General features: G+C 38.2%; 1 protein-coding gene across 2 annotated transcripts in view; it reads right to left on the reverse strand.

Moving 5' to 3' along the window:
- LOC148026132 (uncharacterized) overlaps positions 1-19,432 on the reverse strand; it is a 416,526-nt gene that overhangs the window by 260,495 nt on the left and 136,599 nt on the right. For both annotated transcript variants that reach the window (XR_015693190.1, XM_087693406.1), the window contains one exon: positions 19,243-19,350. The gene's annotated coding sequence lies outside the window, so the exon portion shown is untranslated. The remainder of the gene's footprint in view (positions 1-19,242; positions 19,351-19,432) is intronic.

A 19,432-nucleotide genomic window follows, 5' to 3' on the forward strand; every position in this document is an offset into this window, starting at 1 on the left:
TCGATTGGCCGCAGGAATTGATCATATGGCGTGACCGGGAGTTCCAGATGAGACCATTTGAGCTGTCATTTTCCTATCCACGCTCACTGGACCGTGCGTTGCCTCTAGGCATCCTATCCAAGATCAAGGACCTGGGCAATGACCTGGCAAACAGATGGATAGAAGAGAGGAGCCTTATTATAACTAGGTGGAGGTAAGAGCCTGCAGATTACTGGCAAGACAAGGTGAACCGGGTTCCAAAATCCGTCTTAGGCTATGAGGGACAGCCCAAGTGGCGAAGGAGGATTTGGGATGCCAATTTTGATGCCTGGACCGCCTTCTGCAGCTCACTTCCCGAAGAACGTAATGACCCCACCTACATGCCCTACCCCCGTAGACATGGAGTCGATTATGACCGCACTATTCATGGGGATTTTGATTTTCCTAGAATATATAATATAAATGCCTGAACTCCTGAGGAATGCCTAGTTTTTAGAGTAGAGGATCTCCTTCCATCCAACAACCACTTCCTCGCGGACTTTTCGTCTTGCCCGGATCCCGCCTTCCTAACCACCTGCAATTATCTTAGGCTGATCAAATTCCTATTAATGCAGAGGCCTACAGCCGAGGAAGCCCACTTTTCCCCCCTCTTTTTTGAAATCAACCTAGGGATAGATAGTAGGGCTATGACTAGATTAATGATAAGGGCAACCTTGCTTCCCTCCTTTTGCCTAGAGATCTAAGAGAATATAAATGATACCCGCTTCACCAGGTGTAACCATCCCTTCTTGTCATCCACACCTCTGAAGGCTCGGGCCGCTATTAGAGAATACCTACAAAGCCGTGCCTTTCTATCCCAATGTCTGTGACCACCCCATGCTTCAACTGAAGGTGATAGGCACTAGCCAATATGCCTTCTATGTATACAATCTTCAAAAAAAAAAAGAGGCATGAAAGCTCACTTTGCTCACCACACCTAGGGTTCACCCCTAGCCCCTCTCTCCACTTCACGCTTAGGGCACATCAAGGGCAAGACTTCCAGACCTGTCACCCTAAGCTCTACACTGCACCTCCAACAACACAGGAACTGGGTCCTCAAGTGTGGGACATTACCGAGGGCCTGCCCAAGGTTAGACCCATCTCCCAGTTCCACTGCACATACACTTATACCACACCGTGAGACAGACACACCCCTTAGGGAGTGCACAACTTTCTCTTGCAGGTTGTTCGTAACTCAAATGTGACCCACCATTGGCATAGATCTTGGTCCCACGTGTTCTTCAATTGAGGAGCCCCGGTTTTGACAGTCATCGTAGAAGAAAAATTCCAACTGTGTGACAAAGGCCGAGCATCTTCATGAAGATCAAAGCACGCTAGAATCTCTCCAAATCATCAGGAATCAACACCTCATCATCTCTCATTCATAGCATCACCTTTTTTATTGTAGTCATCTACCCGCCAATTCCATTTAGCACCAACCCCAACTACCATGTTGCTCCCCACCCCAGTGCCATGGGACTGGCAATCCGCTAGGGTTTGAATGACGGTGTCACCTCGAGAAAAGAAAAGAGTAAAAGCGCACCATTAAATATGAAGGCACTCCCAAATCCTTGTAAAAAGAGCATCGGGCTCACTCCTATGCAAATTGTATGCATTAGTGGGAACGGGATAAGTAGAACGGTGGAAAATAGGAAAAGAGGGCCTAGGCTAATGGCCAGTCATGTAAAAAGTGGGGATGACCGCCCAAAAAGTAAGGCATGTATATAAAGTTCAAAAGTGAATGAGAAGTTCATTCTTGTGTGTGGCCAAAGCTTCTTCTTCTTCTTCTCTTGTTCTTGCCTTCTTGCTTGTGCTTGAGTGAGGGATTGAGGGAGTGTGAGGAAGTGAGTGTGTGTGATAATGAGGGATCGTGGAGAAGCAGCTCCCCATCTTCTCTTCTTCTCTTCTCTTCTCTTCTCTTGCACGGCTATGGAGGATGGAGCTTGACAGAGGGGGCTTGAGCTTGCTTGAGCTTGCCATAAGGATCGTGGAGCTACCGGAGTGCAAGAGAGAGGAGGGAACTCGATCGAGAATCAAGGTAAGCTCACTACATCCGTAAGGTAGGCATTGCGCGTCGACTATGTGAGAGGTAGCCATGGCCACTCGGCTTGAAACGCTTGATCAATAAGCGGTTTGTAGGTCTCGGGGTAGAGCTCCGTAGCTCTCCTCCAAGCACATTGGTGGTCATTATGATACTCACATGGCCACTGACTTATCACTTATTATATTTAGTTATTTAGACCTACCTACAGCTGGCAAAGATATAGCACCAGTCGATTGGTGTAGTCTATTATGCATTGATTGAGTTAATATGCCACTTTCCTTTATATTGTATCTTATCTATACTTTGTGTACATTGTTTAGTGTATGGAAGAAGAAGAAGAATTTACCAAGAAAACGTTTTAGCCTCCGTCTCTCTTCTTGTGTTTTTGAGTGAGCTTCCTCTTATGTATACAGTGTGTGTTTGGCGCAGCAGCTCAAGCAAGTCCCCCCACCACACAATTCTTGATAGTGCAAGGGAAGAAACTTGGAGGGAATAAGAGGCTTCCTCATGGATTGTGGGAATCGTCCTTTTTGGACAAGACTTTTATCTCAGTTAAAATGCTAATATTAAGTTTACTTCCAAGGAACATGTTTGAATTGTTTTCGTGTCAATGCCATAAGATTATGTGAATGAACCTTGTTTTCTTAAAATGCCTAATTAAAGAAGCCGATTTTAAATATCACACATAAATGTGGTAGGACCTAATTAGATAACTAAAGAATGCCTATTGAGGAAAGCAGATGGGCGGAACCCCGACAACGGGTCCATCCTATGGAAGGGTGGTCCTAGAGGACTGGGAGGCTTCTCACAAGGTCCTACAGTCATACAACTTTTAGGTACTATTAGGTTAGAACCCAATTCATGCCATTTTAGGGGATCGGGATGGGACTATGCCCTATGGGCAGAGAGGTTGAGCGGCGCATCCCTCTCATTTTCCATTCTCTTTGAACCAAGTGCGACATGGGTCTGCTTTGGCTTGGGTATCTTCGTGTAAAGTAGGATGTCCACGACCCGCCGATGCTAGAATGCTGTCAGGAGATCCTGACCACCAAGAACCCAAATTTCAAGTCGATCCTAGTGAGTTCGACCGCGAACGTTCCGTTGTGAGGCACTTGGGAAACCCTAGACGACAACCCCCGTAACATTCCATGGGAGTGCTGAGAGGCGCCGTTTAGATTTGTCTCTTGATGTACCACTAAAAACGTGCTTGGATAGCACATTACACCACTATTATGATTCTCGAGAAAGACGGGAAAAATAGCGTGCAAGACTCGAGTTTACACGTTCGCTTCTTTCCGATGTGTTCCTCTTGTATGTAATGACAACATCAAGCATTGAAGGTGCACCAAGATCTATGCAAGCTAATTTTGGTAATCGTACAAGTACATGCAATTAGGATATTCTAAGATAGGTAGAGCTACTCTGCAGCGACAACACATCAAGTAGCTATGGAATGATTTTTGCTCTTCATAAAAAATGATTATATCATGTGTGACACATATGGAATATTATGGTATGTTGAGAATATTTTCATTTCAAATTTAATAGGTAATCTAGATTATAGGTTTATGTAGGATATATATGGACCTACTATTCATAAAATGTAGCAAAAAAGTAGGATTGGTTCAATGTTGGCTAGCAGCTCTTTATGCTCAGTTATTGCATATATGTCCAAATGTAAAGGACTCATTGTGGGATGGGTCAAAGGACATGATGCATAATGCTTCTAAGAAACTCAAGCAAGTTTATCTTTTAATTATTGATGCATATGGTCACGAGGGTTAGTAGTAGCAGCAATATGGACCTTTGGATTTTGTGGGTGATGACACTAATAAGAAACTAGCTTGTTATGACACCTTTCGATTTTGTTGGTGATGACACTAATGAGCATCTAGCTTATTATGATATGAATCTTGGTACTCATAATGCTCATCATGTGGAATTGGATACTTCTATGCATTTGGATTTTGTAGAGTGGTTGGATATGGAATGCAAACATGAAGAAAAGCAAGATGTAGTTATTCTTGGCATGCAAAAGAAGGTTATATTCTCAAAGAAATTTGGATTCTACCATGGTTAAGAAAGATGAACCTATGCATGGTATGGCAAGTAGTACCCATGAAGAGAGAAAGGCATCAACTTCTTCTCATATGCTTAGAAGTTTAGATGCACCATGCACATGGGCAGAGGCCTTCATAGATTCCTAATAGATTTGCAAACAAGTGGGCCAGTTAAACTTGATGTTGTACATATTTTACAGTAGCAACTCTCAAAGAGGAAAGAGATAAAAAGGATGGATTGGTTTTGGAGATGTAAAAGATGATGAAAGTTCATGAGGATAAATTGATGCTCTTAAAAGGCAAGTTGATGAGTATGGATCTATGCTACAAAAATGCAAGGTATCCTCAAGTGTGTTTAAAGAACTAACAAATAGTATGCAAGACAATTTTCAAAATGAAGCTCAATTACTGGCTTAAGACAATGCTTGACTGAGAGTAGAAAGAGTGTTGTGGATGCTAGGCTTAACTCATTCTTCCAAATGTGATATATCAATTTTCTTGCTCGTAAAATATTCTCAGGAGTCACACAATGTAATGTGCCTGCCCGAGGTTTCCTTTGGCAGTATGTTCTTAGTAGTCCATCAAGAGATGTCCTAGGAAGCACCGTCCGGGAGTTTTATGAAAACCCTTGGAGTTTGCTAACTAGGCTCGCTTGAGTCTACCCCACAGTGGAAGTTTGGGCCACTCCCATGAGGATTGGCCTAAGTCTTTCTGGTCAAATCTATTACTAACGGTTGATTAGTATTAGCAATTTGAGATTCCATCCCATATAGGAATTTCTAACTAAAACGGACTTACGTTGTGCTGAGTTCAGAGAGAATGGGAGAAGTATGACACTTTAATTCCTTCTGCTTAGGGTTCTAAGTGATGCGGGTCGTCAAGCTTTTTTATCTCTAATGGGCCATCAAAAATGCAATTTTTATTCCTTCTTTGGAAAGCTCTCGGCTTACCGAGACCACCCAACCATAGGTCTAGATCCGTTTGGGGTCCATCCTCTTGCTTCCCTTGAGAGAGTGTTTTTAATTACCTAATTACCTACCACTTTAGGTTCAACATATAAAAACAGCTTCTTTGAATTATCTCCTAATACAAATTCGTTACACGCCTTTAATTCACAACACAAAAACAGAGTAAATCAATTATTTTTTAATAGTTTCTTTCAAAAAAATGACTTTTTTTTCAATGTTTTCTATTCAAATATATTATTCTCTCCGAGTTCCATTCCCTAGCTAGTATTGGAACTTCCAAGACACAGACTAGAAATCAAAGGGTAGTTGACAGTTTGTAAGAGCTTAAGGAGTTTATGACCCGAGTCCCCAACTAGTATTGGAACTTCTAGGACGACACATACTAGAAATCGAAGGGTAGTTGGTAGTTCGTAAGAGCCTAAGGAGTTTATGACTAGAGCCCCCTGGTATCCTCACCTCCTCTTGCCAACTAGAGTTCCCTACAATAAGACCTTTCGCGTCATGATTGGTCTATACTCACTAACGCGGACAAAAGAAAAACCCCTTGGAGTAGGTTTTATTCATGTTGGCCTTGGGGAGATTTAGTACCCTTAAGAATACTGCCTTAGTCGGTGTTCTGTGCTCACCGGAATACTACCTCAGTCGGCGATCTATACTCAGTCATCTATCTTTTAGCTTGATGATTTTAGGAAAGATTAGTACCTAACTTACAATTAAAAATAACTTATTTTGAATGCATTACTTTTCACAAATTTATTTCCAAGACAAATATTTTTCTTCCAAAAATAATAACATCAAGGCAAAACTTTACATAAGTGGCAATACCTTTCCATAGTCTTCTCAAATTTTGCCTTCCTCGAGATCTAGTTGGACTGAATCTAAACAAGAATTTTACTATTGAGAATAACCCCTTTGGAGTTTCATGGATCCTTACCTATAATAAAAGAAAATCGTGGTTAGTTTAATTACGAACAATATTCTTTGGCAGTTTTATCTCAAGTTCTCTTATATATCAAGGATCCATGATTACCCATCAGAGGTTTCGTTCGATCAACACAAATCAAAAATATTAAATATTTTAGGAACACTGTACCTTCTTCTACTTACTTAGGTTCATCATCTTGTACTGACCCAAGTTATCCCCCCTTGGAATTTGCGATTAAGAATTCCTTTAAAAGATTATATGTAGGAATTGAATAAAATCTTATTTTATGAATGCAGCTTTTGTTGCCCGTTTATGGGATGGTAGCCCGCTTGCTACCTTAATTATAAAATATAGTATATGGGAATCCATGACGAGTGCTTGGTTGATGGTATTCACATAGCTTCATTTGTAACCCTAGTAGTTGTTTTCCCATTTGTAGTGATTGTATCTGTAAAGTTATTAACAGCCTCTTGCCTCCGCGACCTTTGTAACTTTATTCTTTAGGGCCATGGTATTTAATTGCAAGATTGAAAAGGGGATTTTTGGCGAAGCAGCTTAGGGATAATTAGATTGACGGAATTTTGATTGATGGGAGAAGGCGATCACCAAGAATTTAGAAAAATCGAGAAGAGTCTTGATTCCATAGAGAAATGGGATAGAAGGAATTGAGAATTTGATTCCAAGAGTTTGCAGAATATTATTCTTGTCTTCCACCTCGAAGTCCGCTGCAGTCTGCACTGTCTCCTGTCTGAAATCTGCGAACAGAGACGGAATCTGCGCGTGTCACCGGCCTGTAATCTGCGAGCAGAGAAGTGTATCAGACTGCTGAGAATGTCGGCTATTTATAGCCGACAACTGCCTGGAAATAGGGCGCCAGAAATGCCCAGTCAGCTGCATTAAATGTGACGAGGGTTACTGTCCATGTGTTTCTCTTGCCCCACTTTCTCTCGCTCCATACTCCTGAGAAGGGCCTTTCCTCTTTTGCCCAAACTGCTCTTAATGGGCCTCCATATCTCGTATTTATAACTAAATTGAAGAAGAAGGGTTGTGGCCAAGAAGAAGAGCTCTTTATGGAGGGTATCTTAGCAATCAACAATCTAGAAGCTTCCAAGATGCAATCTGATGCTAGCGATTTAATCTTTGAGGCCCAGAGAGGCTGCTAGAGATGCCATGATTGATTCACCTAGCTCTCAGATGATCTTACTTCAATCCAAGCCTCTCGTTGAACTGAGAAGAGGGGGAGATTGTTGGAGTTAATTGGCTGAATTACTAAAGGTGAATTTAGGTTTTTGATCCATAATCAAGAATGCCAAAATTTGGGGGGGTTCATGGTGCCATTTTTTTCAATTAAAAAAAGGGGCAGAGGGGAGGGGGGGGGGGGGGGGGGGGGGGGGGGGGGTGACAGTGGCCTATTCACAATGTCTTCTTCTCCTTCTTCTTTGTTTTCAAGCTTTTTAAGCTTTGTGATTTATTTTACTTGCCAAGTTTAAAATGTATTTGGTTAAATTCGACTTATGGCTCACAACTCTCGTTCACGCAGTAACTTTTGTGATGGATGGCTACAATCCTTGTCAATCTGGGAAAATGTTGGGTTATGATCCTCGGGTCACTTTGCTCGAGATTTTCTCTTTTTTATGATTTAGAGTTCTTCAAGTCCATTTTGTGAGAAGTTAATAAGGTTAAAAAATAAGGTCGGGATATTGAGATATCACACACAATGAATTGTAGATGTGGGAGACTTATTCATAATGTAGACAATAGTATAAACAACCCCAAACCAAGAATACTTGGGCATATTTTTTTCAACCATCAATGCGCATGCAACTTTTATAATATGCTTGTTTTTTCTTTCTCCAACCCGATTTTGTTATGGGATGTGCTACATGTGAATTATCTATTTATCCCATGAGACCTCAAAAAATCATTGAACTCATTAGAGAGGTATTCTCCCCCTCCATCTAACCTCAAGCACTTAACTTTCAAGCATATTTTTATTTCAATAATAGCCTTGAAAGTTTTGAAGTGCTCAAATACTTTACTCTTTTCCTTCCTAAAATATACCTAAAGTTTTTTAGAGCAATTATCAATCAATGTAAGAAAATACTTATGCTAATAATAAATACATATTGGGTAGGCCCCAAACATCTGTATGTTGAGATGGCAAGCTCAACACGTGTGGACATTGATGATGGACCACTTGGCTAGATGGGTCCGCACGTCTACACCTAGCACATGTGTAGTTATTATGATACTCACATGGCCATTGACTTATCACTTATTATATTTAATTTGTTACACCTACCTACAACTGGCATAGATATAGCACCAGTCAATTAGTTTAGTCAGTTATGCATTGTTTAACTTAGTAGGCTACTTTCCTTAATATTGTATCTTATCTATACTTTGTGTACATTGTATAGTAGAAGAAGAAGAAGAAAACCAGCAAGAAAACATATTGGCCTCCATCTCTCTTCTTGTGTACTTGAGTGACTTCCTCGTATGTGCAATGTGTTTTTGGTGCAATAGCTCAAGTAAGTCCCCCGACCACGTGATTCTTTACATGGTATCAAAGTGGTGCCACTAAGAGAGGCTGGTTTTGAAGGCTGAAGTGAAGAAGAAGAAGAAGCAAAGATTCAAGCTAGCAAGCAACGAGTAAGAAGCTCTCATATTCTTCCACTCTCTCTCTTGGATAGTGCCTATGGAGGCATCGAAAGCAAGGTAGAGTGAAAATCTTAGATTCTTGTGAGATTTGGTCTACAAGTAGAGCACTATATGTTCTATAAATAAGCCCTTTAGAACATTTTTCGTTGCTTGTTTGGGCATTTGAGATTGTTTTGGGTCTATTTTAGAGCCACAATGTTGCTGACCACAGTTTCAGGGTATACTATGATTTTGGCTTATCGATCGAAAGTGATTGCGCCAGTTGTAGATTTTGAATCTGTAATTTTTGAGGTATTTGCCACGAATCAAACACAATTTTTATCTGCAAACAGGTTGCAAATTAAATGTACTATTGAGCAATCTGTGAAAAATGTTACTTTGTGTATTGTTGTACACTTGTTGTGAAAGGTTGTAGAAGACTTGCTTGTTGTTTTGCATCATTTTTGTGATTATGGTAGAGAATAGTGGATATCCCATCATTGAGAAGCTAGACAAGAGCAACTACTCTTCATGGAAGTTTCATGTAATTAACTTCCTCATTGGAAAGGGCCTTTATGAGTTCATTTCAAGTGAAGAAAAGGAGCCAGAGTTGAGTATCCTTACGACTCCAGATGAATTAAAGGCGTGGAAAGAATGGAATGAAAAATACAAAAAGGTGATGTATTGGCTATCTGCAATCATTGATAATACTATGTTGGACATATTAGAAATGCAAAAACTTCACATGTAGTTTGGATAAATTTTGAGAACATGTTTTCAGAAAATACAAAGGCACGAAAGATTCAACTCAAGCAAGAGTTGAATACCTTGAAGAAAGGAAAAATGTATGTCAATGAGTATGTTTTGAAGGTGAGGAGCATTGCAGATGCTTTAGCAACGATTGAAGCAATGCTTGATAATGATGATTTGCTTTCATCTTCTTTGGGTGACCTTAATACAATGAGAAGGCTTGGAAATCATTTGTCAATTTTGTATATGTATGAAAGCCATTTATAGATTTTGATGAGTTGGTATCTCTCATACCAAAGATATCAATATGTAGGGTGAATCATCCGAAAGAAATGGTGAATATGTCCAAGAATTTTACTCAAGTTCAAGAATGTCACGTGCCTACCTAACAATTCCATGGCAGCACATTTCAATGGTACATCGAGGAACTATCCTAGATAGCTTCACCCAACACTTGTGAGAATACACAGGATCTATCGTTTAGGTTTTCCAGATCCCACCTTGTAACGAAAGGTACCGATCATCCCCACGAGGATCATCTTGCAAGCTTAGGGTCCTAATTTGACAACTGAGGTCTCGATACATCAGCTAGCTCCATCAACGGTATCCCACAAGGACTTCTCGTCTAACTAGAGCGATTGTAGTTACGCTTTGGTTCATAGAGTGCAATGTTTTTTTCTAGTAACTGGTTGGGATTCAGGGAACCTTAACGGAGTTCTAGCACAGTCACCGCACCTTTTCCCTAAGATAATTACTAATCAAGGTTTTAAGACATGACCCTAGGTAAGTCAACTCTGGGCGCTACCTAAATTTTTTTAATTAATGCTTCATTCAATCTCTTGAGAGAAGCTCCCAGCTTATTGAGACCACCCATCCATAGGACGGATTTGTCAGGGATCTCGCCCACCCGCTTTTCACAAATCATTTTCTTTAGTTTTCTAATTACCTATCATATTAAAAGCAGCTTTGTTAATTAGCCCGTTATCACAAGTTCCTTCGCGTAATTTTTAGGGCACAACACAAAGATAGAGAAAATTGACTTTTGGTAAAATATTTTAATATATTATTTTACAAAATTATTTAAATGATTTTTTCCTTCTGCCTATGCAGAAGATAAACCTCTATTCACTGAAAAATCCCTTCTATCTATGCAGAGAAGAAAAGAAATCCTCCAAGATTTCTGTCCCTTCACTAGTGCTAGGGACTCCAATATCCCATCCTGATTCATGTGAGGGTCAGACAGTTCCTAGGTGCAATCAAGAGATTTATGACTAGAGCCCCTTAGCACTCCCGCCTCTTCCTGCCTAACGGATTCCTCACCCACCGACCTCTCACCGTCGAGGTTGATCCAAAGCTCCTCACAGTGATACAAAACAATCCCCCTTGGAGCAGGTTTCCACATCTAGCTTGGGAGGAGGCATAGCGTGATCAGATCTAACTGTTGCAAGCACAATCGATCTTTCCTGTGCAACCATCGATGCATGCACAAATAAAAAAGAAACAACAGCAAGTGTTTCAAGCATAAGAAGTAGCCCCACCTAAATCTAAGGTTTCTCTTTTAAGGTCCCACCTTATTCTTAGGGTTTTACTTCCTACTTGAACCTCTTTTTCAGGATCTGCAAGTTATTTTGTGAATCTGAAGTCTATTTTATCCTTATGAAAATTTTAGTATTTCCATCCTAAAAGATAATATGGGCATTTATATCTATGGCATGCAATTCATTCGTTGCCCTACCCTACCCGCGCTTAGCGGGATTTCAAATGCTTTTCCAAGTATGTTTACACTTTAAAATTTGTATCGATAAATTCTTATCAATGTCTAACAAGTCCTACAGACTTTCGATATTTATTTAATTTCATGATACTAATAGTTTCAAGGTTGTCAAGTATTTCATAGTTGTTTTTGGTTCAACATCCTCAATATCTTAGGTTAGGTTTTCTCACTAACTCATAAGTGGGTCAACTCATGATATTGATGCTCTCACTAATATAATAATTAATATTAACATTGTGTGTATTTTTAGCAAGAAAATAATTTTAATTTTATTCTATTCATATTCTATGGTTTAATCAACAATGTCCGACCATTTGCCGAACTTTCAATATTATCTAAAAAGAACAATTTTCATTTAGCTATGTCCTAAGTGTAAAGCTAATTGTTTTTTTGAAAACTTTATTCTAGACAATGCAAAAATCATGTGTAATTTTTATTTTATCTTTCAGACATCAAATTATATTGCAACGTATCTAATCTATGTGTGTTTAGTATACATTTTTTGATAGAATTTTCTATTGATTTAATGCATTGATTATTTCATGGTATTATCTAAATGAATTTCTATAAATTATTATAAAACTCATATGTATTTGTTTATCATTAGCAAAATGAAATAGAGATAGTCACTTTCAAAGAAAAATTATTAAATACTCCCTTTTCTAACACCGTCTACCTTTTTTCTGTTATTATGATCACATGTGTCATTAATGAAATAACAATAAATATCACTAAATAAACATAATTAGGATATATTCTTAATGACAGGCATATAATCCTTTTCCAAGTGAAAGAGTCTTTTCACTGAATAGTTAATTATTATATTACTTAGGTTATTTTCCTAAGAGATAGTTCATATGCATTTTCTTTAGAATACATTTATAATCGTTTGAAGCCAAACATAGCAATAAGCTTATAAAACATTAATTTCTTCCAAACTGATGAGATGCTACCTCTCTCAGGTTTGCTATAATGGGGGTTTTGCCAATTTCTTCTGCGTCATTTTCTCCATCGACCATGTTCCTTGCTTCAAATGGGCTTTTTAAATTTCATATGACCACTCGGAGCCATGGATGTCAGGCAAAACTGACATGGTAGTTCAAGGAGAGTTGGTGGTCGTAAAATTTTTTTTGCCTATGTTTTGCTTAGCAGTATGGTCATGTGGAACGAAGGCGTAACGGAGGGTACAGATAATGAAAATGAGGTAGAAAGGGAGTAATTTCCTCTTTCAAGCTCAAAGTTTCAACGGAAAAGAGTAGAGAAAATTTTCCATCATCAAGAGGTCTTGCTTCTTGCCTTTTTTTTAAAGGAGAGGGGGTGTATTTATAGGCATGAGGAGGAGCATGCAGTTGACTCATTCTTTTGGATACTTGTCAAGAGCCAAGTGAGCTTTATTAAAAATGCATTTTGATTGCCAGCTACCTATTGGATGGTGGCATGGGGATGATTATTTTATACTTTCTCTCCCTCTAGGCACAAAAAAGTTATGAATTTTGGTATGTTTTTTCAAAATCGTCTTTTTTTCTCCAAAACCACTTCATCTAGTGGTTTTTGGCGAAGTTACCTCATAACAATATCATGCTTGTTCTTGCACGTTCTTCGTCTACCGATTAAGGCTTTTATGATTTGTCGTGTGGCTACAAAATCAATGCAATCTTTGATGCATTAAACGGAATCAGGAATGCTAAATCAAATATTGAGGTGTCTTCTTGTGTCAAATTGCGGAATTGATTTAATGCAAGACTTGATATTAAGAAAATTACGTGCGGTTACTTATGTGATAGCTCGACGAGAAATTTTTAAAACACCTCAAGCCCGAATTCATTTATTGATATGAAGTGCTATGGTGCGAATATTACATCCTCTCTTCCTTAGAGGAATCGAGATATCCTCATCTCGAAAAGAACTAGGGAAACTATTTTTCTAGAGCTATCTTTTCTATCTAGGTAGCATCCTCCTTAGGATAGTCTTTCCACTGGATAAGATACTCTCTAATGGTTGTGTTTCTTAGAGGTTTCTCTTTTAGATCTAGAATCTTATCAAGCTAGATTTCAAGGGCTCCTTGACTAGGTATTACAATTTGCTCGTCATCAAGAATATGATCTTGATTTGCCACATAAGCTTTCAGAAGACTAATGTGAAATACATTGTGGACTTTCACATGATCAGAAAGTTGCAATTTATAGGCATTAGCTCCTAGGCATTTGTGAACCTTGTATGGTCGGACTCAACTTTTTGAACTTTTCCAATAATAGAAAACTCTTCTTTGGGCATACATGGATGAAAACCATGTCTCTGACTTGGAAGATACGCTCTTGTTGTCCTAGATTAGCATAAGCTTTCTAGCGGTCTTTGGCAGTTTGGATGTCTTGCCTAATAGTTGTGACTCGATCATCCATGTCTTCTAGCATTTTCTTAGAAACCTCAATCTTTAGGGTTGGATCAGAGAAATTTAGTGGTGTCAAACAATCTTGCCCATATAATGCTTGAAATGGAGTCGTTTGAATACTCTGGTGATATGACGCATTGTAGAAAAATTCTACTATATTCTATCCACTTTGTCTATTCTCTGGAATAGTAAGCTCTCAATATATCTTCAATGACCTGATTAACCTGCTCTGTTCAACCATTAGTTTGGGGATGGTAAGCTATGCTAAAACAAAGCTGAGTTCCAATTGCTTTAAATAGGCTTCTCCAAAAATGTGACATAAACAGAGAGTCGCGGTCACTAACGATATGTTTAGGCAATCCATAAAGCCTAAAGATTTCTTTCAAAACAGTCGTGCAATATCTGAAGCTTTGTAGTTGGTCTTGATTGGAATAACATGAGTGACCTTTATCAGCATATCCACAATCACCATGATTGAATTATATCCTCCTTGAACAAAAGATAAGCCAACTACAAAATCCATAATGATGAACTCCCATTTCATCTGTGGAATGTCAAGTGGCAGTGACCATATCTGGTATTGAATGCAGTTTAGGGATATCTTCTTCCTTGATTCTTATTTGGTAATAACGAGATCAGAGATCAATCTTAGAAAAGATTTTTGCTCCTTGCATCCTATCAAGTAGCTCGTCTATTCTTGGGATTGGATACTTATTCTTGATTTGTTACTTGATTTAGTCCTCGGTAATCAATGCAAAGGTAAAGAGTTCTGTCCTTTTTCTTTTGAAATAATACTAAGGCTCCCCATGGCGAATTACTGGGTCTGATGTATCCTTGATCCACTAACTGGTTGAGTTGCTCTTTCAGCTCAATTGCTTCAGGAATAGATATTTTATACGGACTCTTAGTAATTGGAGCAGCTCTTGGTTCAACGCTGATCTTGTGATCGACTTCTCTTCAAGGTGGTAATTCAATCAGCTCTTCAAGGAAGATGTCATCATATTCCTTCAGCCAATATGAATCTCCCTCGTCTTGATTATTTCACTCGACCTTATTTAATTTTATGAGATACATAGGTAATCCTTTTCTTAAGCCTTTTATTATGCAAGATGATTTGGCTAGTTGAACCTTGGATTTTTCTACCTCACCTTGGGTCATCAATTCTTTCCCCTTTAGGTTTTGAAAAGTCACCTGGTCTTTTCTACATTGAATATGTGTGTCATTGGGGATTAACCAATCCATACCCAATAGACATTCATAGGTCCCTTTCATGATCCCGAATCCCATTTCAAAGAGATTTCTTCCCAAGCTAAATGTCACTTTGCAAGTTTGCTGAGTAGATAAGATTTATTTTCCATTAGCAAGTTCCATAAGCAACCTAGATGTAGATATTGTGTCTATACCTAATTTCTTGGCACATTTTGCTGACATGAACGAGTGTGTGCTTCCACAGTCAATCAGAATTTTAAAGGACTTACCCTGATATTCTGCTGGTGTTTGAATCGCCGAAAATTGGTAGTTTGGGCCTTTCTTATGGAGGGTGGTGTGAACTAATACCCTCTCCATATTAGCTTTCATAGTTGGGTTTCCCTCTTCTTCAAGCTCTTTAAGAATTACAGAAGATGGTTTTTCTTTTATAATTGAAGCTTGGTTCTAGCCTTTGTACTGCCCTTGGCGAGGAGTTTAGCCAAGCTTTGGACATTGTCTTTTAAAGTGGCTTGGATCATTACAGTGGAAACACTTAGGTACTCCTGAATTACTTCCTATAGGTATAAAGTTTCGATTGCATTTGTTTTGGCCCTCTTTCCTTGACCAAGCGGACGCTAACCTTGGGCCTGAACAAGAAGTACTGCATGAATCAAAGCATCTTGCAAATCAGTTGGGCACATAGATTCAAGGCAGGTGTTTAGAGAAGCATTCAATCCATGATAAAACTTAGACACCTGCTGAGCAATAGTTATGGAAGGCGTATATTTAAGTAGTGAGATGAACTTTGAGTAATATGTCTCCACGCTCATTCCCAGCTGTCTTAAGTTAAAGAACTCATTCATTTTTAGTGTGTGATAAGCTGGTGGCAAATATCGACTATACACAGCTTCTTTCAACTTTTCCTAGGTAGTAGCTATCTGAGCAAGTCCTTGGTCTTTAAACCACTGTTTCCACCACATGCGTGCCTCACCGGTCAATTTCAACTTGGTGATCATAGCCTGTTAGTAAGGGTAGTTCTCGCGGTAGTAAAGTAGTCCTACATGGTCTCAATCCAAATCTTTTCCTCGGTTTCAATGTCTTTGCCCTTGCCATCGAATTCCAATGGCTTAACCTGCTTAAGGAGATATTTCTTCTCCTGAATTTCAGTTCGAACTAGTGATAGTTGTATTACCTTGGGTTATCATAAGTTTTACGAATTAGTTTAGCGCTTAAACTTTTCAGCTTCGTTTCCACATTAACATATCTTATTAGTTTTGTAAAACAATGATGGGCCAAAGAGCACAATATTTTTGCAAAATCTAGCCACTATTATCTTTTATTTTCAGTAGCCATACGCTATGATATTTTCAAGTAAGGGATATTTACAAATGGCAGATATTTACAAGTAAAGATACATCAGCATCAATAGGATATACTGGATGCTATGTACAATTTCCAAAACAAGATATCATTATATCTTTCTTTTTCAAGAATACATATCAGTGACATTCATGTAGAAGAAAGTAGGCCAATTGTTGTCTATGTCCAAAAACCTATACTGTGGAAATGGAAGATCTGGAAAACCATGGATACGGTTGTCTCGATACTTGTAACATCCTTGGATTATAATCATGTCGGTTGGGATTACCTTCAGTACATTGTCATAGACATAACGATCTAGTCGTATCTGCCGACCACTAGTAATCATACGTGGATTCCTTCTGGATGGACAAAAGATAAAGACCTCAACTACTTTTAAATTTTTCATCCATTCAAGGCATTTTAGATTAGTCTACATGTTGATCAATCGGCCTCGATGTAACAATAACACTCATCCTAGAACCATCTTCTTTCGTGATTCATAAGGGATGGATTGTATAGGTGATCGAGTATTCTCATCATTTCTCTTCTCCACTCGTCATCCGTGGAGTTCAGCGTAGATATGTACATTGCTTGAAAAACAAGGAACTAGTTTCAAGCTTCATTGTTCTACCAAAGTTTATCCATTAACAATTAGCAAGCTGATTATTACTTAGAATAGTTGGTCTTAAAAAACATAGATATTTTTAATTTCAATTATGCTCTGATACCACGTATCACATGCACACCTAATAATTTTTTCGAATCACTTTTTAGTGGTCCATCGAGGAACTATCCTAAATAGCTTTGCCCAGCACTTGCGAGAATGCACAGGGTCTGTCGTCTAAGTTTCCCAAAGCCTACCCCATAACGGAAGGTGTTGGCGGTCCCCACGAGGATCAACCTACAAGCCTAGGGTTCTAATTTGACAACTGAGGTCTTGATACATTAGCTAGCTCCATCAAAGGTATCCCACAAGGCTTCTCATCTGACTAGAGCAATCGTAGTTACCCTTTGGTTCATGGAGTGCAACTCTTTTTTCTAGTAACTGGTTAGGATTCAGGGAACCTTAATGAAGTTCTAGCACACCCGCTGCACCTTTCCCCTAAGACACTGATCAAGGTTTTAAGACCTGAAGTCAATGCTTGGCTCTATCTAATTTTTCCTAATTAACGCTTCATTCAATCTCTTGAGAGAAGCTCCTAGCTTACCGGGGAAAACTAAAGAAAACCATTTGTGAAAAGCGGGTGGGTGAGTTCCCTAACGGATCCGTCCTACGGATGGGTGGTCTTACCTATCATATTAAGTTATGGCATATAAAAGCAGCTTCGTTAATTAACCCGTTATCATAGGTTTCTTCGCATAATTTTTAGGGCACAACACAAAGATAGAGAAAACTGTCTTTTGGTAAATTATTTTTATATATTATTTTAAAAATTTATTTACAATGATTTTTCCATTTTGTTTACGCAGAAGATAAACCTCCGTTCACCAAAAAATCCCTTCTATCTATGCAAAGAAGAAAAGAAACCCTCCAAGATTTCTGTCCCTTCACTAGTACTAGGGACTCCACGATCCCATCATTATTCGTGTGAGGGTCAAGCAGTTCCTAGGTGTGATCGAGAGATTTATGACTAGAGCCCCTTGCCACTCCCGCCTCCTCATGTCTAACGGATTCCTCACCCAACGACCTCTCACCGTCAGGGTTGATCCAAAGCTCCTCACAATGATACAAAACAATCCCCCTTGGAGCAGGTTTCCACATCTAGCTTGGGAGGAGGCATAGCGTGATCTTTCCTCTTATTATCCTAATTATATATTTACAATCAGATCTAACTGTTGCAAGCACAATCGATATTTCCTGTGCAACCATCAATGCATGCACAAATAAAAAAGAAACAACAGCAAGTGTTTCAAGCATAAGAAGTAGCCCCACCTAAATCTAAGGTTTCACTTTTAAGGTCCCACCTTATTCTTAGGATTTTACTTCCTACTTGCAACTCTTTTTCAGGATCTGCAAGTTATTTTGTGAATCTGAAGTCTATTTTATCCTTATGAAAAATTTAGTATTTCCATCCTAAAAGATAATATGGGCATTTATATCTATGACATGCAATTCATCCGTTGCCCTGCCCTATCCGTGCTTAGCGAGATTTCAAATGCTTTTCCAAGTATGTTTAGACTTTAAAATTTGTATCGATAAATTCTTATCAATGTCCAACAAGTCCTACAGACTTCCGATATTTATTTAATTTCATAATACTAATAGTTTCAAGGTTGTCAAGTATTTCATAGTTGTTTTTGCTTCAACATTCTCAATATCTTAGGTTAGGTTTTCTCACTAACTCATAAGTGGGTCAACTCATGATATTGATGCTCTCACTAATATAATAATTAATATTAACATTGTGTGTGTTTTTAGCAAGAAAATGATTTTAATTTTATTCTATTCATATTCTATGGTTTAATCAACAATGTCCGACCATTTGTCGAACTTTCAATATTATCTAAAAAGAACAATTTTTATTTAGCTATGTCCTAAGTGTAAAGCTGATTGTTTTTTTGAAAACTTTATTTTAGGCAATGCAAGAATGATAAGTGTAATTTTTTTAATCTTTCAAACATCGAATTATATTAATATGCACCTAATTTATGTGTGTGTGGTATATATTTTTCTATAGAATTTTATATTGATTTAATACATTGATCATTTCATGATATTATCTAAATTATTTTATATAGATTATTATAAAACTTATCTACATTTTTTTATCATTAGAGAAATGAAATAGAGATAGTTACTTTCAAAAAAAAATTTATAAAATATTCACTTTCTTAACATTGTCTACCTTTTTTTTGTTACTATGATCACATGAGCCTTTAATGAAATAACAATAAATATCACGAAGTAAACTATAATTACGATATTTTCTTAATGACAGACATATAATTATTTTTCAAGTGAAAGAGTCTTTTCAATGAATAGTTAATTATTATATTACTTAGGTTATTTTCCTAAACGACAGTTCATATGCATTTTCTTTAGAATGCATTTATAATCATTTAAAACCAAATATAGCAATAAGCTTATAAAACATTAATTTTTTTCAAACCGACAACATATTACCTCTCTTATGTTTGCTGTAACAGGGATTTCGCCAATTCCTACATCATCATTTTCTCAATCGGTCGCGTTCCTCGCTTCCCTTGCTCTTCAAATGGGATTTTTGAATTTCTGCAACCATGTGGAGCCATGGATATTAGGCAAAATTGACGAGCTAGTTCACGGAGAGTTAGTGGTTGTCCATAAATATTTC

Source organism: Lygodium microphyllum, chromosome 14 (assembly GCF_053477565.2).
Source record: "Lygodium microphyllum isolate KBCC chromosome 14, Lygodium_microphyllum_v1.1.10, whole genome shotgun sequence".
Classification (NCBI taxonomy): domain Eukaryota; kingdom Viridiplantae; phylum Streptophyta; class Polypodiopsida; order Schizaeales; family Lygodiaceae; genus Lygodium; species Lygodium microphyllum.